Here is an 11,966-nt window from a genome sequence, read left to right on the forward strand (position 1 = left end):
GATGAAAGTTGCACAACAACAACGATAAATATAATTTTTCCGCCAAACTAAACAATGTCGCCCACCCACCGTTCGCGTATACCTATACACATGATAATATAATAATAATAATAATAACACACCAAATACGTATAATAAAATATTATACATTATACTATATCAGCGACACAATACACACACTGTAGCCAACACCCTCCGAGCAGATGTTCGCGGAGAAATTTTTTCTCATTTCCCTTTTCACTGCTATATACATGATATTATAAAATAATGCGTAGAGTGTTTTCGACGGTTTCGAATACGAAAACGGCGTTGAGTTTTTTTCCTTTTTGTACAAGACGCGTTTTGGACGTCGGGGGGGGGGAGATGGTTACTCGTCACAAACATCTACTAATTCAATATATATTTTATTATGTGTACATAGTGCGCGCAAAATCTGGAAAAAAAAACCACAACTAATACAACTAATATTAGATACGAGAGATATCGAAATTTTGGATAAGGACAGCGACGACGGGAAACGAAAAACGAAACGCCTCGGGTTTTCTTTCACCGTGTATTTTACTCCCCGTCTTTGTCTCATTTTCTCCCGGACGTGTTTAATTAAATTTTCTACGGTCGGGGACGTGGTCGGTATAGGTACTACTTTATATTATTATATTATTAAATAGGCGGTACTCGTGCCGTTTATCGGTCGGGTTGTCGACTACGATTACTCGTTTTCGGCTGAACAGGCGCCTTTGTGCACCCTCCACGCACACACACACACACACACACGCGCTAGCGTAAAAGTCTGAGTGCATATATAGAGAACCCTTTTCATTCAAGCACCCTTTCCACGGACCAGTAGATGAAGATGCTTCCAAACTTTTGAACAATACTATACAACGCGCGCGCGTCGATGTCGCCGGAAGTAGACTGTACATTATATATTATTTACCATTGTGCGACTAACGGCAGCGGCGACAAACTGCAGAAGCCGATGATGTATACGTGCGACTCGCTGTTAGGGGAACTGACGTTTTCACACATTCAGATTTTGCAAGCCGTCGTGAGTTTTAAGTTAAATAAAGATTTTACTTTGCCCGACCAAGATCTGTTCGGCAAACGGCACGACGGGCTAGCTCTGCGGATTATTGTACAGGGCTACCGATCGCGCCTAACAAGTTCGTATGTTTTGAATACCAACGAAAACGCATGTTCAAATATTCAGTATCGCGTTGGTACATAATTTGACGCTATGCACGCCGCGGCTGGTATTTTCCGCATAACGTGGTAAAATCTTCACGGTAAAATTTCGGGCCAACGCGATTCATCGAGGTATTGAACGCCGATTTCAAACCATGCGGACGATCAATAGGCAATACTGACGCTTGTTTTCGTTCCACTTAGTTACTTCCGATTTCCGTATTTTCGGACTGTGTATATTATTTTTATTGAGATATTGTATAGCACATAGTTTGACATGGATTCGTAAAATGTCACATTTCTCGTCCGATGTACTGCAGTGTCCGTATTGATCTTGAAGTTGAGTCGTTGAATATAAATGATACAAGCATGATTGTTCACAACACACGTTATTAAATTCATAATATGATATAAACCCATGGGATGGACGATGGTCAGCGTTCAATATAATAGAACGATGTTGTGTATTGACTATATTATATAGTAAACTATTCTTTCATTTGCTATGTAGTTTGATGTTTAATAGCCGATTGATAGTTGATAGTATACAGATTTCCTGAGCAACAATTATAATTTATAATAAAATTGAAATTAAGCGGATGTTATCCTGCATTGAATGATATTCATATATAAACACATAATAGCTAAATATATGTTATTATTTTATTGAAAAAAAACTCAAGACATCCTCAATAAATTGTAAAACTATTCCATACACATATTCTATATTCTATTTTTCATGATAATAAATAGCAAAAACCTCGTGTGTGTTTTACGTTCAAATAAACCAAAATTTAAAATTATCAATTATAACACATATTAAGTAATACGTAATCGTAATAGATATTTAATATACAGGTTAGGTATAAACATTAATTTAATAATATTCTTAGCTAACATATATAGGGGGATCCCGTCATCCCGATAACTTTTTTTCACGCGTGAGCACAATTTCCAAGTCCTTATTTTTTGTTCGTATTTAGAATACGTTTTAATGGGTAAAAGATAATGATTGTAATTTAATATAGCATCTGCGAAAATAAATTTTGTCAAAAAGCGTTCAAAATCGAGATTCCTAATTACAGCGTTAATTTATGTACATGACGAATTAATGTGTTTAATGATGAGAAAAGGTATGCAATTAAATGTACATTAAGCTAACAAATAATGCTTTTACTTGGAATGGGTAAGCCGAGAGTAAATTATTATTTATAAGCAATATGAAAATAATATATAATTCATAATTTTTTTTTTTGATGAAATTAATTGTGCTCGTCGACCGTGTGTCTCTATACAAAATATAATATAGTATTATTCGAGAGAAACTCTCAGGCGGAAACTCGTGAAACGAACGGGCGGGTGTGACGGTGTGGGAAGGAAACTTCAAACGTCGTCGTCGACGCCGCTGCAGTCGTTCCGGACATCGATTGCCATCGATACGCATAATATATGAATTGGGCGTTTGCGGTTTTTCGCGGCGGAACCGATTGCGCGGAGCTCGGGATGCACGCGTGTTGTAGGGAGCCGGCAGTCGCCACTGCAGCAGTGGTGACGACACACACACACACACATACGCACGCAAAACACCATTCTCACGGCTGTTGTGCGACCGCGCTGGTGGTTTTTATATGACGCACACAGACGCACTGCAGATCGTACATACGTTGAATAGAGAGGAATATGTGATTGGAAACACCGCACGTCGCGCAACCCTCTGTTAAATAAATTACGTTGACAAGATATATAAACCGGCGGAGGGCACGAACATTAGTAACGGACCGTTGGCGGCTGTTTTGAAATCGGCCAAAAATACCGTATATATACGTATATAGACTGTGTACGCGTCCTGTACGATACCCGTGTCCCGTCGTCGATAAACGAAGAGAAAAAGCCGTGAGCGTTATAGGCGGAGGGGGTGAGCCCGGTGCTATTTATCGGCCGTGTAGACAACATGTGCGCATCGCCCCGGAACACACGCGCATTGACCGCGAACATCCCCAAGAGTCGTCGTTTTGTGCGTATTTATATGATATTATGTATATGATATTGAATGTGATATTTTATTATTATACACATAAAAGACGAACCACGTTCGGTATATATATTATTATTACGGCACATTGGGGAAGCATTGATTAGCTTAATGGACGGCTCGGCTACGTCGGACCTCAACCCCGGCGGCCGACTACTCACCCGCGACAAGCGTCGGCCGGATTAGAGCCGAGCGATTCTTTACCCGCTGCTCGCCCTATCCGAAATTTCAATAGCCCTCAATTACCAGTGTTTTGACGGCAATCTAAGGGATTAACTTTTAAACGTGAAATATGGCGTTTTTCCTCTATATTATAGTATAATGTTTAATATATATGTATAAATAAATATAAGAGTACCTACTTACCGCCAACCAACAGAAATCAATATTTGTCCTCCAAACAGAACTGCACAATAATATAATTTTTGTATTATAATTTATAATTTACTTATAAAAAAAATGAATGGATAGTACTATTAAAATATAAATCACGTTGTTGTACAGATAACATTTTCCACAGTAGGAAAACTGTCCCGCGCAAAATTATTTTTACAATCAAATTACGAGTACCTATAGTGTTGCATCCTAACCGTAATTGCCAAATCCAAATTACATCATTTAAAAACTAAAAATTAATATTATTAATAATTTAATTCAACAAAATTCTCTTTCCAGCCGTCTTCATTTCGATCCAATCCAACTTCGTTAAAATCACCTGTTCAACTCGACATCTCAACTGCAATCAAGCCACGTCTACCAAACTTACTTACATTCAACGCCTACATTCCAATGATGACAAACCGACTTTCATCGCTCTCCTAAGACTTGAGTTTAAACACAGCAACTACGCAACTCAAGCTGAGAACGTCCAAAAAACAGGTCATTTTTTTTCTTTTTCCAAGAGGAAGTAATGTGGCGATATAGAGTCTTTTCATCGTTACCATTTATACAGCGTGAATTATACCTATCTTGTTTTATCTTCGTGTAATTATTATTTTATCTTGTCTACTACTTTTGTGATTTTTATACAGTGTATTACGAAGTTTTGACAAATTAAATAACGTGTGAACTAATCAATATTTTTTTAATTTTTTTTTTTTTTCATAAAATTAATAGACCCTTGTAGAACACGCGTAGTATAAACTTATATTTTTATTTTTTTTGCACAGAAAATAAAAAAAAAATTCAAAATAACTAACATATAAACAATATTATCAATAACCATATTGATAAAAATAGTTTTAACGTCTATACTCTATAGTATTTAATTTGAGTAACTAATTTGCGACTTATGAAGTTTAAATATTCGTTTAACTTTCTGTTACTAGATATTTAATTAAAACCAAAAGTAAAAACAAGTAAATAAAAAGTATACAATAACTATATTATTTATTATCTTGACCTTTCTGTCCTATCACCACCACGACTTTATCTAAATAGTATATATTATTATCAATATTCGGATATGGTTATCGGTAACTCTAGATAAAATTTAGTTTTGACTACTGGTTTTAATTTTGATTTTGATTAAATATTCAGTAGCAGAAAGTTGTACAAATACTTAAATTTTCATAAGTCGTAAAGGAATTACTCAAATTAAATACTGTAAACTTACTTCAATAAAAATAACGATTTTTTTTATAATAAAACATTTGTAATAACTGTTCACGCTTGATTCTACCATACACGATACGTAATATCTCCGTCCTAAGATCAGTTTATAATTCCTTTGGTTTCTTAATTTTGTTTTTAATAATATAATAATTATATAGAAAATGTTTACATTTCTGAAAAATTTTATAAAGTTTTATTTCCTTTTATGTGGTAATCGAATACAATTATAAAAAAAATTGTGTGTTTAACATAATATATCTACAAAAAAGTACTGCACCAACAAAGCATGATATTTAAAACATTATCATAACACTACTTTATAGTTTTGATAAAATCTATGTGATTTATTTGTTTTAACATCATCTAATCGTTAAAGGCACACATCCAAGAGTAAACTTTGAAAAAATAATGTTTTATTTTTTTTAAAACACACTTATATATCATCATAACCCTGCTAAAGCGTTAGGGTATTTTCTTTTAGTTAAGCCCTAACGAAAACCCTTTGACTAAAATAAATACGAAAATATATGCATTTACATTTTTATGATTAATACGTTATATTTTAGATCTTACACAATAATAAAAAAAAAACGTCAAATATACGATTGGTAATAAATTAAAATCGTATTTTGATAATGAATACAAAATAGGTAGTGCACCAGTTTTAATTTAAAAAAGAATATTAAATTGAGCTAATTTACAGAAAACTAACTGTAATTAATTATACGATCAAAGAGTAATAAATTACGAAGATGATTATAACGAAAAGGAAATTAATTTTGAAATTAAATTCTCAGATGACTGTGTCCCTTTTAAATATGTCGAGTCATTTATTTCTATTTGATAAGTTCGTATTAATTTCGTAATTAATCTAAACAATATGGAAAAAAGAGGTTTGCATATTCCATTCGTTTCGTTTTCATAACAAAGGACGGTCGTAATGAAAAATCATTCTGGTGGGGAAAAAAAAACTGCACCCTTTTCCGAATGAAGTGACAATTGACCTTTGAAAGCACCAACCGTGTAAACCAACAAAAAACAATCTGAAAAAGCACTCAAGTTGTCTCTTCTAAGAACAACTTTATTCGATTTAAGTCCAGTAAAGATACACACCAGTCCACTATATAGTAACGAAAATTGGTTCTGTCAATAATTTTGTTTTTATGAATTTCTAATTCAATATTTTTCTTAAAGTTTGAAGCTATTTTAATGAAAATTAATATATATTTAATTAACTACAACGATACACAGTTAGTTTTTAGTTTTATATTTTTGTGAATTATACCTATTTTATAAAAGTAGTAGGGAAAACTTAAAAATGTTCAAATTGATGATGACACCAGACACACTATACACAATAAATTATATGATTTAACATTTAACTTTCCGTATTAATTATACCACTAGAGTTTTAATTTATGATTATCTATATTTTATTATTATTAAACAGCATAAATAATTGTAATGTATTATTTTGTATCTAAAATCAAATTGTAAATTTACAACAAATAATATTATTTTTATGTAAAATGTTTTATAATATTTAACTTAATGAATTTGTGAAGATAAAGTTTTATTCAGTGGTTAAAAATGACGGTGGAGTATTTTAAAACTAATTTAACAGGTAGTTATAAGGATTTTTTTACAAAAACAAATTCAAGATTTAGTGGTGTTTGAAATAGATATACTTTTAAGAAAAACGCCATTTATTCCAAACGGAGAGATATAAACGCGCACACTAAATTTTGTCAGAGGGGCTTGTGCAGCGAAGACACACTGAAACTATACCCTTAACATTCTTATTTTTCCAAAGTTTCTGACAGTAATAAAATGAAAAAAAAATTTATTGAAACACAAAAGAAAGCAATGATGTGGTCCCCTCTTGGCTCTTCATACAAGCGTACATAAAAAGTTGTATGAAATAACAGATACGACCGAACTTTGGTGTCGTTGGCTTTGTATCATAATCGACAGATATTTATTCGACAAAATATGATATTCTGCAGCTGACCAAAGTTTGCATTCTTTTCGCTTTCTCTTGCGCGCTGTCAGACGCATACTGTTCCGCAAACTTTTTGGCCGCCGATGTTTCCGCGTTTTCCCGATCGTTTGGGGAGAATGTTTAGCTCACTGATTTTTTTCTGTTCTTTTCACCCCCACGAAACTCGACGAACGTGTTTACGTGTACACCACGTATACGTATAATATCCGATATTATATTTTTTTCCTCTTTTATTTTTACGACCGAATTGCATCTATACACACGCGTACGCGCACTCGTAAAATCATAAGGGTGCAGTCGGCGTAATGGCTCGAAAATATGACTAAGAAGTAACCCAGGTGCCCGTTCTCTTCGCATTAGGCCGTGATTTAGTACGCCCCAGGGGCCGCGGACACCGCGACACCAGCCCTCAAGGTGTTGTTATAGATTATGTGACTTAAAAACGTGACAAACATCCGCCACCACCGCAAGCGACATCCAACAGGCGTGTTGTTCTTGACGGAAACGTCTTGTACAACCCTCGCAGTTACGCCACCACACTTAGTATAATTTATACGCACACATATATGTTTGTATTGTAATACGCGCCCGACCGGCAAAGGTTTCCGCCTCACAAATCGACATGGGCCCGCCGTCGTGACATTTATTCGCGTCCTCGTAATTGTGCCCCATCGCGGATGCCGTATAATAACTCTGTGGTTTTCGTCACTGCTACCCTAACGCGTGTATTGTCATCTATTTCGTGTGGGAGTTAGTTGTACGTAAACCAAACTTTTTAATCGATCCTGCAACGGATGTACATGCATAACGAGTATTATATCGAATTTTGGTTTATGACTGAATAATGTTACGTTAAACTAACCCAAAGGGAATTGGTCAATGTTAAAAATATACGATTTCGCGAAACTACCTACGAGTATATTTTGAATAATTATTTTACATTATTAATATGCACTCGGTCAATTTTCAAAAATAATTAAACATTTTAATCAAAAATACTCATGTTACCCCTATATTATATACGTTGGTAAACATATCAATAACAACAAAAACTAATTTAAAGAAATGTCGTCGTTAAAATAATAGGTACCAATGGAGTGGTCAAATAAAAGTATATACGCAATTCGACAGACGAGATAAATTAAGTTGATGATTAATATCTTCCTGAAAAATTGTTTATAGAGGTGACATTTTTCGAGTATTGATATCCACCTGATGTAATTGACCAAGTCAAAACTGACAGGAAAAATATTATGGTTGTTATAATTTTTATTCAAAATAATAAATATTATGATTTAAGAAATAAAAACGGAACATTAGCACAAATGTACATAAACAACAAATCTACTATAATAATTATGTCTTAAGCACTGGCGCAGTGAGTAGTGATGTATTATATTAAGTTCTAGATGTCATAATAGTTTACTAAACCTGTAATAACAAGTACCTTGCTATATTATATGTATAGTAATAATTTTGTAATTTATCAAATAACATAGTTTGGCCATCAAATCAATCAATATCAGTTTTATTCTGTTGAATAATTAGATTTTTTTAGTATATTATTTTTTATATTTATAATTAATAAATTAATATTGGTTATTATGATCATGTACAATTAAATAATTAATAATAGGCATACAGTTACAATTAATGTATAATACTATAATTTCAATTTTTATTATATTTTATTATTATATTTTTTTTAATCATAATTTTTAAAAGCCTCCAAGGATTACGGTCAGGTATTGTCACATTATCCAAAGTTAAACCTTGACCACCGACAATATGATTCCGTACACGAGTAATGTAGAGTTTTTCCGTGTAATGCCTATACTATTCGGACATTGGACAGCCTGAACACGTAGCATAATATTATACACACAAGACTATATTATTTGTATTGATCCAAATGAGAAACGATTTTGAATTTTACGATCGAATAGCACTGCACTCGGCATTAAACATGGCGATTGCACGGGTCACAACAGTGTATGGTTATGATGAACGGTTTCTAGGTACGAGCTTTTCGGTATCTGTACAACGATTTAAGCCGGCGTCCGAACAGTTGGGAGCACAATTTATTTATCGCTTAACGGACGATTTATTTCGAAAGCCGTAAAAATTAAATGGCGAAAATCTAGATATTCTTCGCTGACTGGAAAATCAACAACGACATGAATTTAATGTAGGAACCGCGTTTTTCACGATGGTTTTCAAAAATACATTGACCGTAAAAAGTCGACGGATTATGATGATAGGTACGCCACGAAATAATACAACTGCAGTAAACTCGTATAAAATATAACGGTGAAAATAAAATAACGGTGCCAACCTATAATCACATAATATTATGTTGTAGTCAAGTGGCGGCCGTTTATCAAAAAAACAATGACATCTCGAACCGCGTTTCTCGAAAAGGTGTCGGGCCGGTAGCCAATGTGCCATTGTTATGGACAATATAACCGACACCAGGACACATGCAGAGCGGTACCTATATCGTACGTGGCGATGCGTCATGTTCTACACGTTATGATTATTATACTATTTACTACAAGAGACGACATTCTTCCTGGCCACACAGCGTTGGGTATATTATTTTCGAAATTATTAATCGTATTATATTATCTGTCAATTGCGTTCCGTTTCGGGGCGTCGCGCTGTTGGGTTGGGTAACACCGGTGCGCGTACAGCGTTTACGCGCGGGTACCACGGTCCTGGTACCTACCTATACGTTCACGGGCCCGTGACCTCGCGCCGAGGGGTTTACGCGCGCGCGAGCACACAAAACGATCGCGCGACTCCGCGTGAACAGGACGCGAAGACGACGGGCTATGACGAGACGCACGCGGGCGACCGGCCGAACCACCGACAATAATATTATAATACCACCATATTATTATTATATTATGTCTGCTGTTAAATTCCGACGACCCCGACCCGTTCCGCCGCGGAATGTCGGAATAATGTCTGTCGAGTGCATTACAGGTGGTAGGTATTACAGGCAGGCCGTCGACGACGATTTCGTACACTCGGAAATCCATTAACCGTGCGATATCATATTATTATTATTATTAATAATAATAATATTGTTGTTGTTATATCCCTCCGGGACGGACGGCAACGCGGTGGAACCGATGTCCGCCTGAGGAATCCCGGGGACACGGACCAGTGGCCAACAAGAATATGACCATTATAATATCACTGTTGTCTGCATATAACGCGATATATATATTTTATTGTTAAGGTCGACCGTTCCAAATTAAATTACTCCAATTACACATTATTTCGTATAATATACGATTGTCTGTAGTTGACGCACAAATACACGTGTAATATATATATATATATAGTGACCAGAGGTGGTAAATGGCTATAGTCGTCGTCGACCGACATGACCGATGACTTTTAACATTCTCAAAACGCTTCTAACGTTATTTCACTCTACAACAGTGTTTCCGGCGTGTCGTGATTTTTTTTTTTCGTCGATATTGATCGTAAGCGAATAACATTAAACGCATAAATGCTGGTCATTCTCTCTGCTAACACGACACTTTTTCGGGTTTCGGAACTGCTCAAACATTTACGGAGCCTTTAAAACCGTAGGTATACTGCTCCGCACTCGTTGAAATGAATTAAAAATGTTTAGATGTTCAAATCGAATAGAAACGATTGACCCAAATCTCCGTCCAACACATTAAATGCTGTAGTTTTCCGGTTTTCGCGCTCGGGTTGGTCGAACGTCGCATGTTATCATATAGCGTTCTAGCCAAACAACACCAAAGAAAACACAGAGCGTATCACGTTAATTCTTGTCAATATTCGATACGATAACAACGACAAAACGACCGCAGATAATATTGTAAGTATGATATATTTTCGGGGCGTTGTAAAGATAATATTATTTTGTTATAATAATCTGTGAGTAATGTTGTATAGCGAGCGCGACCAAGAGCAAAGAGAGAGAACTTGTTGGAAATGTTCAAGCAAAAAATAGATACCAATAAACATGGTAGTTTTAAGACCGCGTCGCATTTACAGCTTTACTTCTTGCGGCCGAAAACTTCCAACGTCCGTATTATATATAATAATGTGTATAAATCTCGAGACCGTATAACCGTCTAGCCGTGAAATTCCTGTCGTAAATATAAAGGCGCCGGGCGACGGACAGCGGGGAAAATGGTTCTCCAACTTTTTGACAAGGCTTTATGGCAAGTTAGCCGGTCAAAATTCTAAAGTTCTGTGTAGCTGAAATCGTTGCAAGCCATGAATAACTTTCTACGAAAGTAAATTACACGGAACGCGGATGGAACATATCACTTTAAAAGTCACTTACTTTTAATTGATAATCGCGGTTATAACTTTTGAGGTATCGATAACCACCGTTTTATTTTTATTTTTCATACAAGAATAATAAATGTTATGGGAAATATCGGTAAACTTACGATGTTTGCAAAGTATAAATAAGTCTTCCGTAATAATGTATTATCACGTTTGTAGTTTTGTTTTAAATTCTGAGCAGAGCCATGAAGCTGTATTGATTTTACATTGATGTGTATTTTTTCAGGTCTATCTTAATTTTTGGGACAGTAAATAAGAGTGAATTCTGGTAAAAATTTGGATCTAATAAGTACTATTTTGAGGATCAAAAGTAAAAATTTCTTAGTTATTTGTTTATAGTTTGGTGGGGGGGGGGGAACAAAAAAAGAATTAAAGAAAAACGGAAATTTTTAGGCAAATCGATTTTTTGACAAAACAAGTAATTTAAAAACAGATAACCGTAGATATTTTAAATTTTCACTACATTTTTATATCATAATTTTCTACTGACAATAACATTTTTAAAATAGTTTACCATCTCTGAGTTATTTATATCCATGACAAACTTTCAATTTTTTTTTTTCTATAACGAATATCTATTAAAAATTATTTACTTGGTAAAAATTCTTGAAATTGTAATATAAATAAGCCATTGTTAATTTTGCAATAAAAAAATATCAAAAATCATAAGTTACAATATTATTTTACATGCACTTGGAGTTAGAATTGTAATGAAATACTTAAAAATTGCAAAAAATTGCATAAATACCTAATTCATACCATATTATAAAATATAAAAAATATAGGAAATTA

The 11,966-nt window shown here is 34.5% G+C and overlaps 1 long non-coding RNA gene across 1 annotated transcript; it reads left to right on the top strand.

Moving 5' to 3' along the window:
* The first annotated feature begins 905 nt into the window (after positions 1-905).
* Positions 906-4,290, top strand: LOC132923358 (uncharacterized). The gene is made up of 2 exons (XR_009661162.1): positions 906-1,048; positions 3,893-4,290. It is a non-coding gene; the product is annotated as an uncharacterized LOC132923358 (long non-coding RNA).
* The last annotated feature ends 7,676 nt before the right edge of the window (positions 4,291-11,966 follow it).

The sequence above is a fragment of the Rhopalosiphum padi genome, chromosome 2 (genome assembly GCF_020882245.1).
Source record: "Rhopalosiphum padi isolate XX-2018 chromosome 2, ASM2088224v1, whole genome shotgun sequence".
In the NCBI taxonomy this organism is placed as follows: Eukaryota; Metazoa; Arthropoda; class Insecta; order Hemiptera; family Aphididae; genus Rhopalosiphum; species Rhopalosiphum padi.